The sequence below is a fragment of the Ornithorhynchus anatinus genome, chromosome 2 (assembly GCF_004115215.2).
Source record: "Ornithorhynchus anatinus isolate Pmale09 chromosome 2, mOrnAna1.pri.v4, whole genome shotgun sequence".
Classification (NCBI taxonomy): Eukaryota; Metazoa; Chordata; class Mammalia; order Monotremata; family Ornithorhynchidae; genus Ornithorhynchus; species Ornithorhynchus anatinus.
Genome location: NC_041729.1, coordinates 86754917 through 86767056, shown reverse-complemented (window position 1 = coordinate 86767056; position 12140 = coordinate 86754917). Strand labels below are relative to the sequence as shown.

At 43.2% G+C, this 12140-nt stretch overlaps 1 protein-coding gene across 1 annotated transcript in view; it reads right to left on the bottom strand.

Annotated features, from left to right (window-relative positions):
* The window catches only part of REPS1 (RALBP1 associated Eps domain containing 1), a 94601-nt gene that overhangs the window by 62745 nt on the left and 19716 nt on the right, over positions 1–12140 (bottom strand).

The following is a 12140-nucleotide window of genomic DNA, read 5'->3' as shown; positions in this document are numbered from 1 at the left end:
CCAAACAATGGGCAGAGGGCCTAAAACTCCCTGGGAAATCTTTCATTTGTGAGCCCATGTGGAACGGAAAGAATTACAGGAAGAGGGTGGGTGAAGGCGGTGGTTAAATGTAGGCATAAGTCAGCAAAAAACTTCGAACAGGTGGGAAAGGATAGCCTTAGCCTAAAAGGTCTTGCATAACATGCTAACCTTCTCTGAGCCCAGTAAACTGAAAGAACGGTACCTGGCGTGAGGCCTACCAAGGGGCAAAGCAAGATGGCACGGCGTCAACACTGACATAATGCCACATCACCAACACTGCATCAGGATACTCCACCCTTGTTGGCTTCAGTCTACGTGGGGTATGAACAACAGTCATTTTTCACCTCTGTTTTCAGCCATTTTGAACCTTGCTAAAAGGCAAATTGCATGAACCCACTCAATCATAACTGTTTCGAGGTGCATTTAGTTCATTTGCCTTTTGCATTTTCCCAACAGGGCTGAAATAGCATCAACACACCCTTGAGCACAGCTTTAATCTATTACTAGATCCAGGTATGGAATCTATAAAAGAGTAAAACCCAAAACACTCAACGTCTATGTTTCCGGGGTCAAGTTACTATTTTAAATCCTGACACTCAGATTAGATTTAAACTAATCTATCTACTAGACTGTATCAAAACTACAATATACCATCTATCCCAATATTTTTTTCATCCCTGAATAGAAGTCCTATTCAATTTTATCTTTTTTTCTCTTCAAACTTTCAATATGGGAGAAAATACTTTCCCTTCCCCTATCATTTGCCAACAGGAAGAAATGATTTTTTTTACTTCGCTTTTTTTTAATGGTATTTGTTAAACACTTACTGTTGCCAGGCACTATATTAAGCCTTGGGGTAGATAAAAGAAGATCAGGTTGGACACAGTGTCTGTACCAGATGGGACTCTCAATCTTAATCCCCATTTTCCAGATGAAATGACTTGCCCAGAGACACACAGCAGACAAGTGGTGGAGTCAGGAATAGAACCTAGGTCTTTGGACTCCCAGATCCATGTTCTTTCCACTAGGCCTCGCTGCTTCTTTTGGAGGCAGGGAGGTAAATCCACATTCCCCTCTACTCCAGCTAGTTGTGCATAAAGAATATATGTGATAGTACCATCAATTGAAATAACTTATAAATAAAATATATTTTCAGCACAACTCACCCAGTTCTTAATAAGTTTCCCCAACAATTTAAAAAACACTTTCATGATTCCTCCTACCCTGCCAATTAATTTCTTGGAAGCCTATTACTGTCATTTTTCCATGACCCCTCTCTCTGCTTTCAGTTCTCCACATCATCTCTATCCATCAGACAGCACTTATTTATTTATTTTAAATGGTATTGTTAAGGGCTTACTATGTGCCTAACTGTACTAAACGCTGGGCTAGATACAAGGTTGACAGGTTGGACAATCCCTGCCCCACATGGGGCTCACAGTCTTAATTTTTAGACTGTGAGCCAGTTGTTGGGCAGGGATTGTCTCTATCTGTTGCCAAACTGTGCATTCCAAGCGCTTAGTACAATGCTGTGCACACAGTAAATACTCAATAAATGCAATTGAATGAATAATCCTCATTTTACAGATGAGGGAACAGGCACAGAGGTCACCCAACAGACAAACGGCAGAGCTGGGATTATGGTAAGGAGTAGCAACATGGTTTAGGGGACAGAGCATGGGCCTGGAGGTCACAGTTCTAATCCCAGCTCCGCCACTTGTCTGCTGTGTGACAATGGGCAAGGCACTTCTCTTCTCTGGGCCTCAGTTCCCTCATCTGTAAAACAGGGATTAAGAGTGTGAGCTCCACGTGGGACAACCTGATTACCTTGAGGAGGAATGAGTGGCTCAGTGGAAAGAGCCTGGGCTTCGGAGTCAGAGGTCATGAGTTCGACTCCCGGCTCTGCCACTTGTCAGCTGTGTGACTGTGGGCGAGTCACTTAACTTCTCTGTGCCTCAGTTACCTCATCTGCAAAATGGGGATTAAGACTGTGAGCCCCATGTGGGACAACCTGATTCCCCTGTGTCTACCCCAGCGCTTAGAACAGTGCTCGGCACCTAGTAAGCGCTTAACAAATACCAACATCATCATCATCATCATCATTATCTACCCCAGTGCTTAGAACAGCGCTTGGCACATAGTAAGTGCTTAACAAATACTATAATTATTATCCAGGTCCTTCTGACTTCCAGGCCCATGCTCTATCCACTAGGCCATGCTGCTTCTACTGAGCATCTACTTATGTAGGAACCCCTGCACAAGGTGCTGGGGAACATACAATAAAAGACCCAGACCCTGCCCTAGAGTTTACATTTGTACAGAAGCAGACCATCTCCCACTTCCCTTATTCCAGGGACAACTCCTGCCTTGGCAGGACACTTGCCCCAGAATCCTTCCAGGCAGCCCACCCCCCGATTCTGGCATGCAGTGGGTCTGCATGTGCTAGAATTTTTGCATTCCTGAGTTCACTCCAGTCCTGCCAAACCCCATGGGCTCCAGCTGTCAAGTCAGGCGGGGCCTTACCTGGGATTTCCCTGGGGAAATGTGGACCCTGGAAACTAGCTCGGCCATATCATGGCCCAGTCCAGGCCTCTGGGGCCAGCCAGATGAAAGCTTCTGGACTGTGGTGTCCAGATCTCACCCAGGCCACACCAAACTGGAAGTAGTCACAAGAGGATTCCTAAGTGGTGGGTGACTTCACCTCTGAATGGCAATACCACATGTCCACAGCCCAAAGGAGTGATCGAGCATATGTGAAAGGAGCAGGTTAATGCAGGGAACGCAGTCTGGCTGGGCTTGGCCCTGGTCCATCCTGGGTTCAAGAGCTCAGGAAACATAGACTCTATGGATTGGTCCTATGACCGAGTGTATTCTTAGGGACATCCTAAGGACACCATTAGGACACCATTTCCCTCTTTCCAATCCTACACTTATTCTATTCACGATCTATCCAGGACAAATCAATAAATGGTATTTACTGAGCACTCACTGGGTGAACAGCACTGTACTAAGCATTTGGGAGAGTACAGTACAACACGGTTGCTGGACACATTCCCTGCCCACAATGAGGAGAGATATAAATATATATAAAAATATAAATATATACACATCACAGAACCCAAATCCAACCTCACAAAACCTTCTTAATAAGAATTAGCCCTGCTGGCTTTTCTAACACATCAATAGTGTTTTTACTGAGTGCCTAATCAATCAGTCAATGGTATATGAGTATTTACTATATGCACAGCACTGTACTAAGCTTGGGAGAGGACAATACAACAGAATTAGCAGGCATGTTCCCTGTCTCCAGTGAGCTTAAAGTCTAGAGGAGGAGATTTTATAAATAGTTTATAATATATAATTTAAAGATATAAACAAAAGAACTGTGGGGTTGAGGGTGGGGATAATATCAAATGCCCAATGGTCAAAGAATCAAAGTGCATAGATGGCGCAGCAGGGAGAGTGATCGGGGAAAGAGGGCTTAATTTGGGGAGGGAATGTTTGAAAGCAGTGGGGAAGAAGCCACTGGAAAGTGAACAGTTGAAGATAGCAGTCAAGGAGGGAAGAAGAGAGGGGACAAGTATTTTTAAAAGTATGAAAGGATGAGGTCAGAAGCATAGGTGGAGGGGAGAAGGGGAAGATTTAAAGAGGAAGTGAGAGATTTCACCTTGAGTTCCCACAGGAAACACTGGGCGAGTTGAAGGGGGGTGGGGAGGGCAGGATTGGAGAGGAGCAGGGGAGATTTTAGGGAAGTCATGCCTGATGGTTTCAATTTTGTTGATGAAGTGGGTAGCCAGGTCATTAGGGGAAAGAGATAGTGCCGGGGGGCAGAACAGGAGGTTTGAGGAAGCTAAACATCTGGAACAGCTGGTGTCAGGGGCAGTGGGTATGGGAGTGAATTAGGAAGGGAAAGTATTGTCGTCAGGCAGTGGAGAGGATCATTCTGAAGCAGATAAGAATGAACGAGCTCAGAGAAATGTCTGGAATTCTACCAACAACGCTCCAAAGCTGGGGCACAGGAGTGGACAAAGTGTACTATGGAGGGGATCCAGGATTGCGGGTTAGTTCTACAAGACCTACAGAGGGACAGGGCAGGAAGGGAGTTGAGTTAAAGGGAGAGGGTAGTTTAGAGCGTGTCAAGAGAAGGCAGTGTGGGTAGGGAGATCAAATGGGGTAACATGGCTTTAGAATACTGGAGACAGTAAAAAGAATGGAGGTCCATGGCAGAGAGAACGACAGAATTACGGGAAAGAGAGTAGGTGAGGAGATTGTGGTCTGACAATGGGATTTCAAAATTGATGAGGGCAGAGATTGTACATTCACTAGAGATTATAAGGGCAGGTGTGTGCCCAAGATGGTGAGTGTGTGAGGTGGGGTGAAGCAGGAGGTCACTGGAGTATCCTTCCTGTTTCACAAGCCTGTAACCTTGGCATTATCCTTGTCTCCTCTCTCATTCAACCCACATATTCAATCCATCACTAAATCTTGTTGGTCACACTTTTATGACATCCCTCAGATCCGCCCTGCCCTCTCCATCCAAACTACCTTAATATTACAATCACTTATCCTATCCCACCTGGATTACTGCACCAGTCTTCTTGCTGATCTCCCAGCCTCCTATCTCTCCCCACTCTAGTCCATACTTCACTCTGCTGTCTGGATCATTTTTCTACAGAAATGTTCAGAAATTCTTCCCCACTCCTCAAAAATTCCAGAGGTTGCCCACCCACTTCTGCATCAAACAAAAGCTCCTCACCATTGGCTTTAAAGCACTCAATCACCTTAGTCCCTCCTACCTCACCTCGCTATTCTTCTACTACAATCCACCCTGCACACTTCTCTCCTCTAATGTTAACCTTCTCACTGTACTTCGATCTTATCTATCTCGACGCCAACCCCTTGCCCAAGTTCTGCCTCTGGCCTGGAATGCCCTCCCTCCTCAAATCCGACAGGTGATTACTCTCCCCTCCTTCAAAGCCTTATTGAAGGTACATCTCCTCCAAGAGGCATTCCCCAACTAAGCTTCCTTTTCTCTTTTGTTCGTCCCCTCTCCCAAGCCCACAACACCTATGTATATATCTGTAATTTATTTATTTATATTAATGTCTTCTCCCCCCTAAACTGCAAGGCCGTTGTGGGCAGGGAATGTGGGTGCTTACTGTTGTATTGTACTCTCTCCAAGGGCTTAGTACAGTGCTCTCCCCACAGTAAGCACTCAATAAATACGACTGAACGAATGAATGGAGTAGAGGAGAAAGAGAAGGTGGACAGTGGAAGGATTGTCAGGGACATCCAAATGGATTGTGACGTTCCCAAGAATCAGTGTAGGGATGGAGAATGAGGAGTGTGAGAAAGGGATCAAAATGGCTTAAAAAGTTGGAAGAGGAGCCTGTGGGGTGGTAAATGACCATGACTAATAATTGAAGGTTCAAAACTTGAACACGTAAAGGAAGAGCAAGAAGAGAATGACTAGCAAACTTCTCTTAATGAGCTATGTCATCTATCTGGAGAAGCAATAACAGCTAAAAATGGAAGAAATATTTTTACACTCGACTTAGAAAGAATGACAGACAACACTACTATTCTGTTTATCCACAGAACAGGTAAATAATAGGCAGCAGCTGCACAAACTTGCCCCCACTGCCCAAACAACTACACCCTTGGCTGTAATGATTCCTAGCCGAGAGGGAACACTGTGTCTTTTCATCCTGCTTCAATTGCTCTGCTGATATTACTCACTCGTATTTTCACAAGAGACTAATAGCCAGAGAATAGAAGGGATAAAGGGTTACCATGTACTGTGTGGTTTGCAGCACATTCAAACCAGTGACCTGGAAAGGAAACATTCTGTACCCCTCAATCTGCCACTGAGAGTAATCCACCTGTACTTTTCTCTCATAATACACTTGGACTCCATATTCTGGAACTGGTTGGTCTCCTAAAACCAAACTGTCCAGTGATTCGGCACAAACCATTCCCATATCTAAGAACCCCGAGCATTCCAAATAGACCAAGAGGGAATGAAAACTTATACCAGCCCGTAGCCCTGGGGTTCTTTCAGCTTCTGAACCTCCAAAGAGAACAAAGGAAGTTTTTATTACCCACCTACAAAATGGTAGCAGAAGCGGATGATGAAGAGAATGGGGAGAGCAACCTGAAGAGCAGCTGAAACACACTGCTCTCTTCAATTCCTTACCATTCATTTATTCAATCGTATTTATTGAGCACTTACTGTATGCAGAGCACTGTACTAAGCGCTTGGAATGTACAATTCAGCAACAGATAGAGACAATCCCTGCCCAGTAATTTGCTCAGTTTAAAAGGGGGAGACAGACAGCAAAACAAAACCCTTCCCTGAATGCAACCGGAACTTCTAGCACAGAGAGGATGTTACCAATTTTTTTAAGTGGTATTTGTTAAGGGCTTAAGCACTGTTCTAAGTGCTGAGGTCGATACAAGGTAATCAGGCTGGACAGTCCCTGTCCCACTTGGGGCTCACAATTGTAATCCCCATTTTAGAGAAGAGGCAACTGAGGCACAGAGAAGTGAAGTGACTTGACCAACTGCCCAGCTGCCAAAGGTAATGACTGACGGGGGGGTGGGGGGAGCCTGGTCGGGGGGAGGCCGAGGTTGTGACCAGAGCAACCATAGCTAGGGTGAGGGGCAAAACAGGAATGCTTACACAGGCATAATACACACTGACCCCAAGTGAGTGTCTACCTGCATGTCTGAGCTTGAACCCAAGCGCTGAATCACAGACCACTAAGAATTCAAAGAACAGAAGCTCAACCACTCCAAGGAAGTAGTAGGCTTATTTGAAATAAATCCGAATGCTCTAAGAAACAAAAATGTGTAAACGGTAAGAGAGAAAACAACAAGAAAACATAGAAGATACCTTTTTATCACTACAGTTAAAGAAAAGGTCCAAAAACATGAATTTACACCTTCATATGTAAACAATATTCAGCACAAGTGAAAATAAAATGCGAAAGACCAGAAGTTAAGAAGAATTCCATACTATAATAAAATTTATATTAATAATCAGTAGCCTGATTGAGCATCTTCTGTGTGCAGTGCACTATATGAAGGGCCTGGGAGAGGACAGAAGATTTAGACTGCAAAATCACTGCCCTCAAGGAGTTTACAGTCTATATACACTAAGCAGAAAGATACATTGGTATAATATGAAGCTATTGACCATTTTTTTTATATTTTGACTCAATTAAATTTATTGAGCTCTTATTGTTTGAAGAGCACTATACTAAGTGCTTGGGAGAGTACAATATAAAAGAGTTGAAGCCACAAGTACTGCCCTCTGAAACATTCAGAATAATGGCTGTCCAGGAACCTGGGTTCCTTTACCATTTTACCACTGACTTTGAGGCAAATCACTTTTAACCTTTCTTTATCTCACTATCCCCATTAATTAAATGGTAATTTTTTTCTTCTCTGCCAGCTGTCCACCTTGATGACAAAACGCTTGACAACTGACATTAACTTCAAGCACTTGCCTTTAGAGACTCAGACATCTATTTTCTGGACCTCTAAAATGCTCATTTCTTGAGTTGTGAGCTGAAATGAACTGAATATTGTTTCTGAGGAAATGGCAAAAGGGAGCGGGGACAGCTATTTTCATATGCATGTGTGATTAATACTCATCAGGTCAGGTGACCAGGTCTTGTACTGTTATTCCCAAAGTGTTCTAGAATGAGAAAATGCCTACAGAAGTTGCTACTTTCTTTATATTCTGACCACTAATACCACAGCATCCTCCCATCCCCTTCTCCAAGCAAAATCCCAGTCATTTCAAATATCTTTTAAGATATTCCTCCACAAAGCCCTTCCAGCACTGATCATTCTGGGCTTTACTGAGTCGAATCACTCCAACAACTCCTTAGTCCTTCATTATACTGCTCAAAGTTTTGTCTGTCACATTTACGCTTATGGTTTTCATGTCTATCCCTTTTGTCATGTTTATCTTATGTCTATTTGTGTTTACCTTGCTTCCCAATCACTGCAAATACCCTGTTACTAATTTTTCTCCTTCTTAAACACACCAAAGTGCTCTGGCCAGTGTTCTAATAACCTGTGGGCAACTGCCCTTCTTTTGACTTGCCCAAAATATGCAAGTCAATTAATCATTCACATTTACTACTACTACTCTGTGTAGGGCACTGTACTAAGCACTTGGGAGAGTACAATAGATTAGTACAATTAGACTGTAAGCCCGTCAAAGGTCAGGGACTGTTTCTATCTGTTACCGATTTGTACATTCCAAGCGCTTAGTACAGTGCTCTGCTCATGGTAAGCACTCAATAAATACTATTGAATGAATGAATACAATATACCAGAGTTGGCTGACATGTTCCTGGCCCACAACACACTTACAGTCTAGAGAATAAAATAAATTATGGATATGTAAATAAGTACTATGAGACTGAGGGAGAGATGAATAAAGGGTGAGAATCCTAGTGCAAAGGCAATGCAGCTGGGACTGGGAGGAAAGGAAATGAGGGCTTAGTCAGGGAAGGCCTCTTGGAGGAGATGTGTTTTCAATACGGCTTTGCAGGTAGGGGGGAGTGGACATTTGTTGGATATGAAAGGGAAGAGAGTTCCAGGCCAGAGGCAGAACGTGGCGAGAGTCGACAACTAGATAAATGAGATCAGGGCACAGAGAGTAATCTGGCGCTATAGGAGCAGAATGTGTGTGTTGGACTGTAATAGATCAGGGAGGTAAGATTCGAGAGGGCAAGGTGATTAAGGCAATGGTACGGAGTTTCTGTTTAATGCGGAGGTAGATGGGCAACTGCTTAGAGTGGGGAAACGTGGACTGAATAGTTTAGAGGAAAAGTGAATCTGGCAGCAGAGTGAAGTATGAACTGGAGTGGGTAGAGACAGGAGGCAGGGAGATCAGCAAGGAGGCTGATACAGTCATCAAGGCACGATAGGAAAAGTGCTTGGATCAATGTGGTAGCAGTTTGGATGGAGAGGAAAGCGCAGATTTTAGCAATGTTGTAAAGGTAGAAGTGTCAGGATTTGGGGACAGATTGAATATGTGAGTTGAGTGAAAGAGAAATGAGTCGCGGATAACACCAAGATTATGGACTTGTGAGACAGGAAGGACAGTAGTGCTGCCTCCCATGTTGGGAAAGTCGCAAGGAGGAGAGGGTTTGGGTGGGAAGATAAGGAATTCTGTTTTAGGCATGTTAAGTTTGAGGTGTCGGTGGGACATCTGAAGTAGAGATGTACTGAAGGCAGGAGAAAATGCGAGTCTGCAGAGAAGGAGAGAGAGCAGGGCTGGAGATGCAGATTTGGGAACCACCTATATAGAGATGGTAGTTGAAGGCATGGGAGCAAATAAGTTCTCCAAGGGAGTGGGTATAGATGGAGACTAAGAACTGAGACTTGAGGGATTTCCACAGTTAAGGGATGGGAGACAGAGGAGGAGACTGAGAAGAGACTGCAAATGAGTGACCAGAGACAGGAGGAGAACCAGGAGAGGGCCATGTCAGTGCAACCAAGTCGGGATAATGTTTCTAAATGAAGGGGGTGGTCAACAGTGTTGAAGGCAGTTGAGATGTCAAAGAGGATTAGGATGGAGTAGAGGCTATTGAATTTGGCAATATTTCTTTCCTTAAAATTTTCAAGAAAGAGGAGGCAAAGTCTGCCTACTCACTTTTGCTTGTACCCCTTAAACACTTAGATTTTCTTCCCACCCCGGCCCCAAATCACTCAAGCACTCTGACACTTTGAAACTCACCCCACTCAAGCTCCACGGCACTTATCCTCACACTCTACCATTTCCCTATCTGTAATTTATTTTAATGTGTATCTCCCCAACTAAACTGTAAGCTCTCTGAGGGCAGAAATTGTGTCTAATGTACTCTACTCGCTCAAGTGCTCAGTACAGTGCTCTGCACACAATAAGCACTAAATAAATCATTAAGTGACAACAGTTTTTCTTAATTTGAATTTACATGGTTGTGAAGGTGAAGTCATTCCTAAGCATTACTATTATCCAGTAACAATAATGATGGATACTTTCAAGATATTCCTTCTGCCCCTTCAAAATTCACTTCCTTGATCAAGTACTCTTTGATACCACAAAAACAGAGACATTATCATTTAGGCTTTAATTTTAAACTGACTCACAAGATACTTGGTATTCTAACAACTCTGTTCTTTCTTTAGTAAAAAGAATGTGTTTACTTCGACATAACCATTAAAGAGTCTTTTGTTTTGTGACATTTCTTTATTTGCACAATTCAAGGCAGCCTGGAAGGCAAACCTCCTGAGACCTGGACTATTTATCTTCCATTATATATCCTCACCCCATGGAATTGAGGAGAATTTAGATAATCAGGTAACCTCTGGGTGCTGAAATTTTAACTGAATTTCCCCATCAGACTTCGCTACGTAATTCCAAAGGCAATATGATTGGACATTTTCTAAGAGTGGCTCTACCACCTGAGTTTGGATTTGGAGTCAATAGTACTAGACCTGTATGAAAGGGTCAAAAAGACAAGTACTTTAAAGTTGGAAGTCAATGATTATCAGTTGATGAATCAATCCATCATATTTATCAAGCACTTACTCCGTACAGAGCACTATACTAAGTGCTTGGGCTAATACAATATAACAAAGTTGGCTGATCTCTCCAAGATGACTTCTTTCTTTCAGTCACTACTGTCATCGCAGAACAATTTTTAGCTTGTCTACAAGGTATGAGGAAACATTAATCTTCCACCATTACTTTCAAAAACAAATCAATTGGAGATTAAAATATTTGACATACTTCAGGAAGCAAGTAAACAACTCAAATTCACAAGCTCCTTTCCTTTCTTAATAGGCCTTCACTCAAGATCACTTTGTATTTTTAGTTGAACTTCTACTTCTCCACCCCCCACGGTCAAAGTCACGTCCTTACTCTAGCCAATCTCCCTTTATACTCTCCTTCTTTCAAATGGAACACATTCTTCTACAATAATCTCACGCCATGTTTTGATATTCTCCTCCACACTTCCACTCGTCCCTCATTTTTTAAGCTATTTTTTTACAATCCAATTTCTCCCTCATTTGTCAAAACTTCCAACCGAGGGCTTGACAGTTCTGATCCTTCCCCCTGCTTCTACTACTCCCTTCTGGGGAAACAGTATGGCCTAGTGGAAAGAGCACAGTCCTGGCAATTAGAGGACCTGGGTTCAAAGCCCAGCTCCACCACTTGCTTGTTGTGTGGTTTGGGGGTGAGTCACTTAACTTCTTTGTGCCTCAGTTCCCTCATCTGCAAAAAAGGGGTTCAATACTTGTTCTCCCCCCTCAGACTGTGAGCTCCATGTGGGACCGGATTATCTACATCTGCCCCAGTACTTAGTACACTGTTTGGTGCATAGTGAGCATATTATTATCATCATTATTTTGGGTGAACAGCTCCAGATCAAAATTCTATTAGAGTAAATGTGGTGAGGCCTACAATCTATTCCCTCATTTGGAATACCGTAATAACATAATTCCTCCTGCTCTACTGGAGTGGCCATTTAACTAGGAATAACCTGTGTCTTCATCTACCTGCCTTCAATTTCTAGAGGAAAGAAAATGTATGTGTGGACATTCTGAACAGTATCTAGCAATTACGAGACTCAAAACAATATGAAGAGACTGTTCCAGAGAGATCTCCCACAGACTACTATTTGGCAAAGTACAAGACATTCCAGGTAAATTTTTCAAGGACAGGGACACTACTTTACATTCTCCCAAGCAGCTAATATACCACTCTACACACAGCAGATACTTACCACTACCCAAACCACTACCACTGATGATAACTGAACTATTATCAGACACACTGTAAGCACTTGAATACCACAATTATTATGATAAACCCCCTCTAAACTATACTCCACCATCCCTGAATTAAAGGGACCAAAAGCCAATGAATGATATGGGCATCCAAGTTTCAATATACTGATCAGGTTCTCAGCCTCTCAATTCGGCCCCAAACCAATTACACTGGTCTGGAAAAATACCCACGAGGAGAGAAAAATCCACCTCCCCATTCAGAGACGTTCCGAGACGTCACCTCACACACAGCCTGCTGTTCAGGCAGACAGTGATATCGGCCC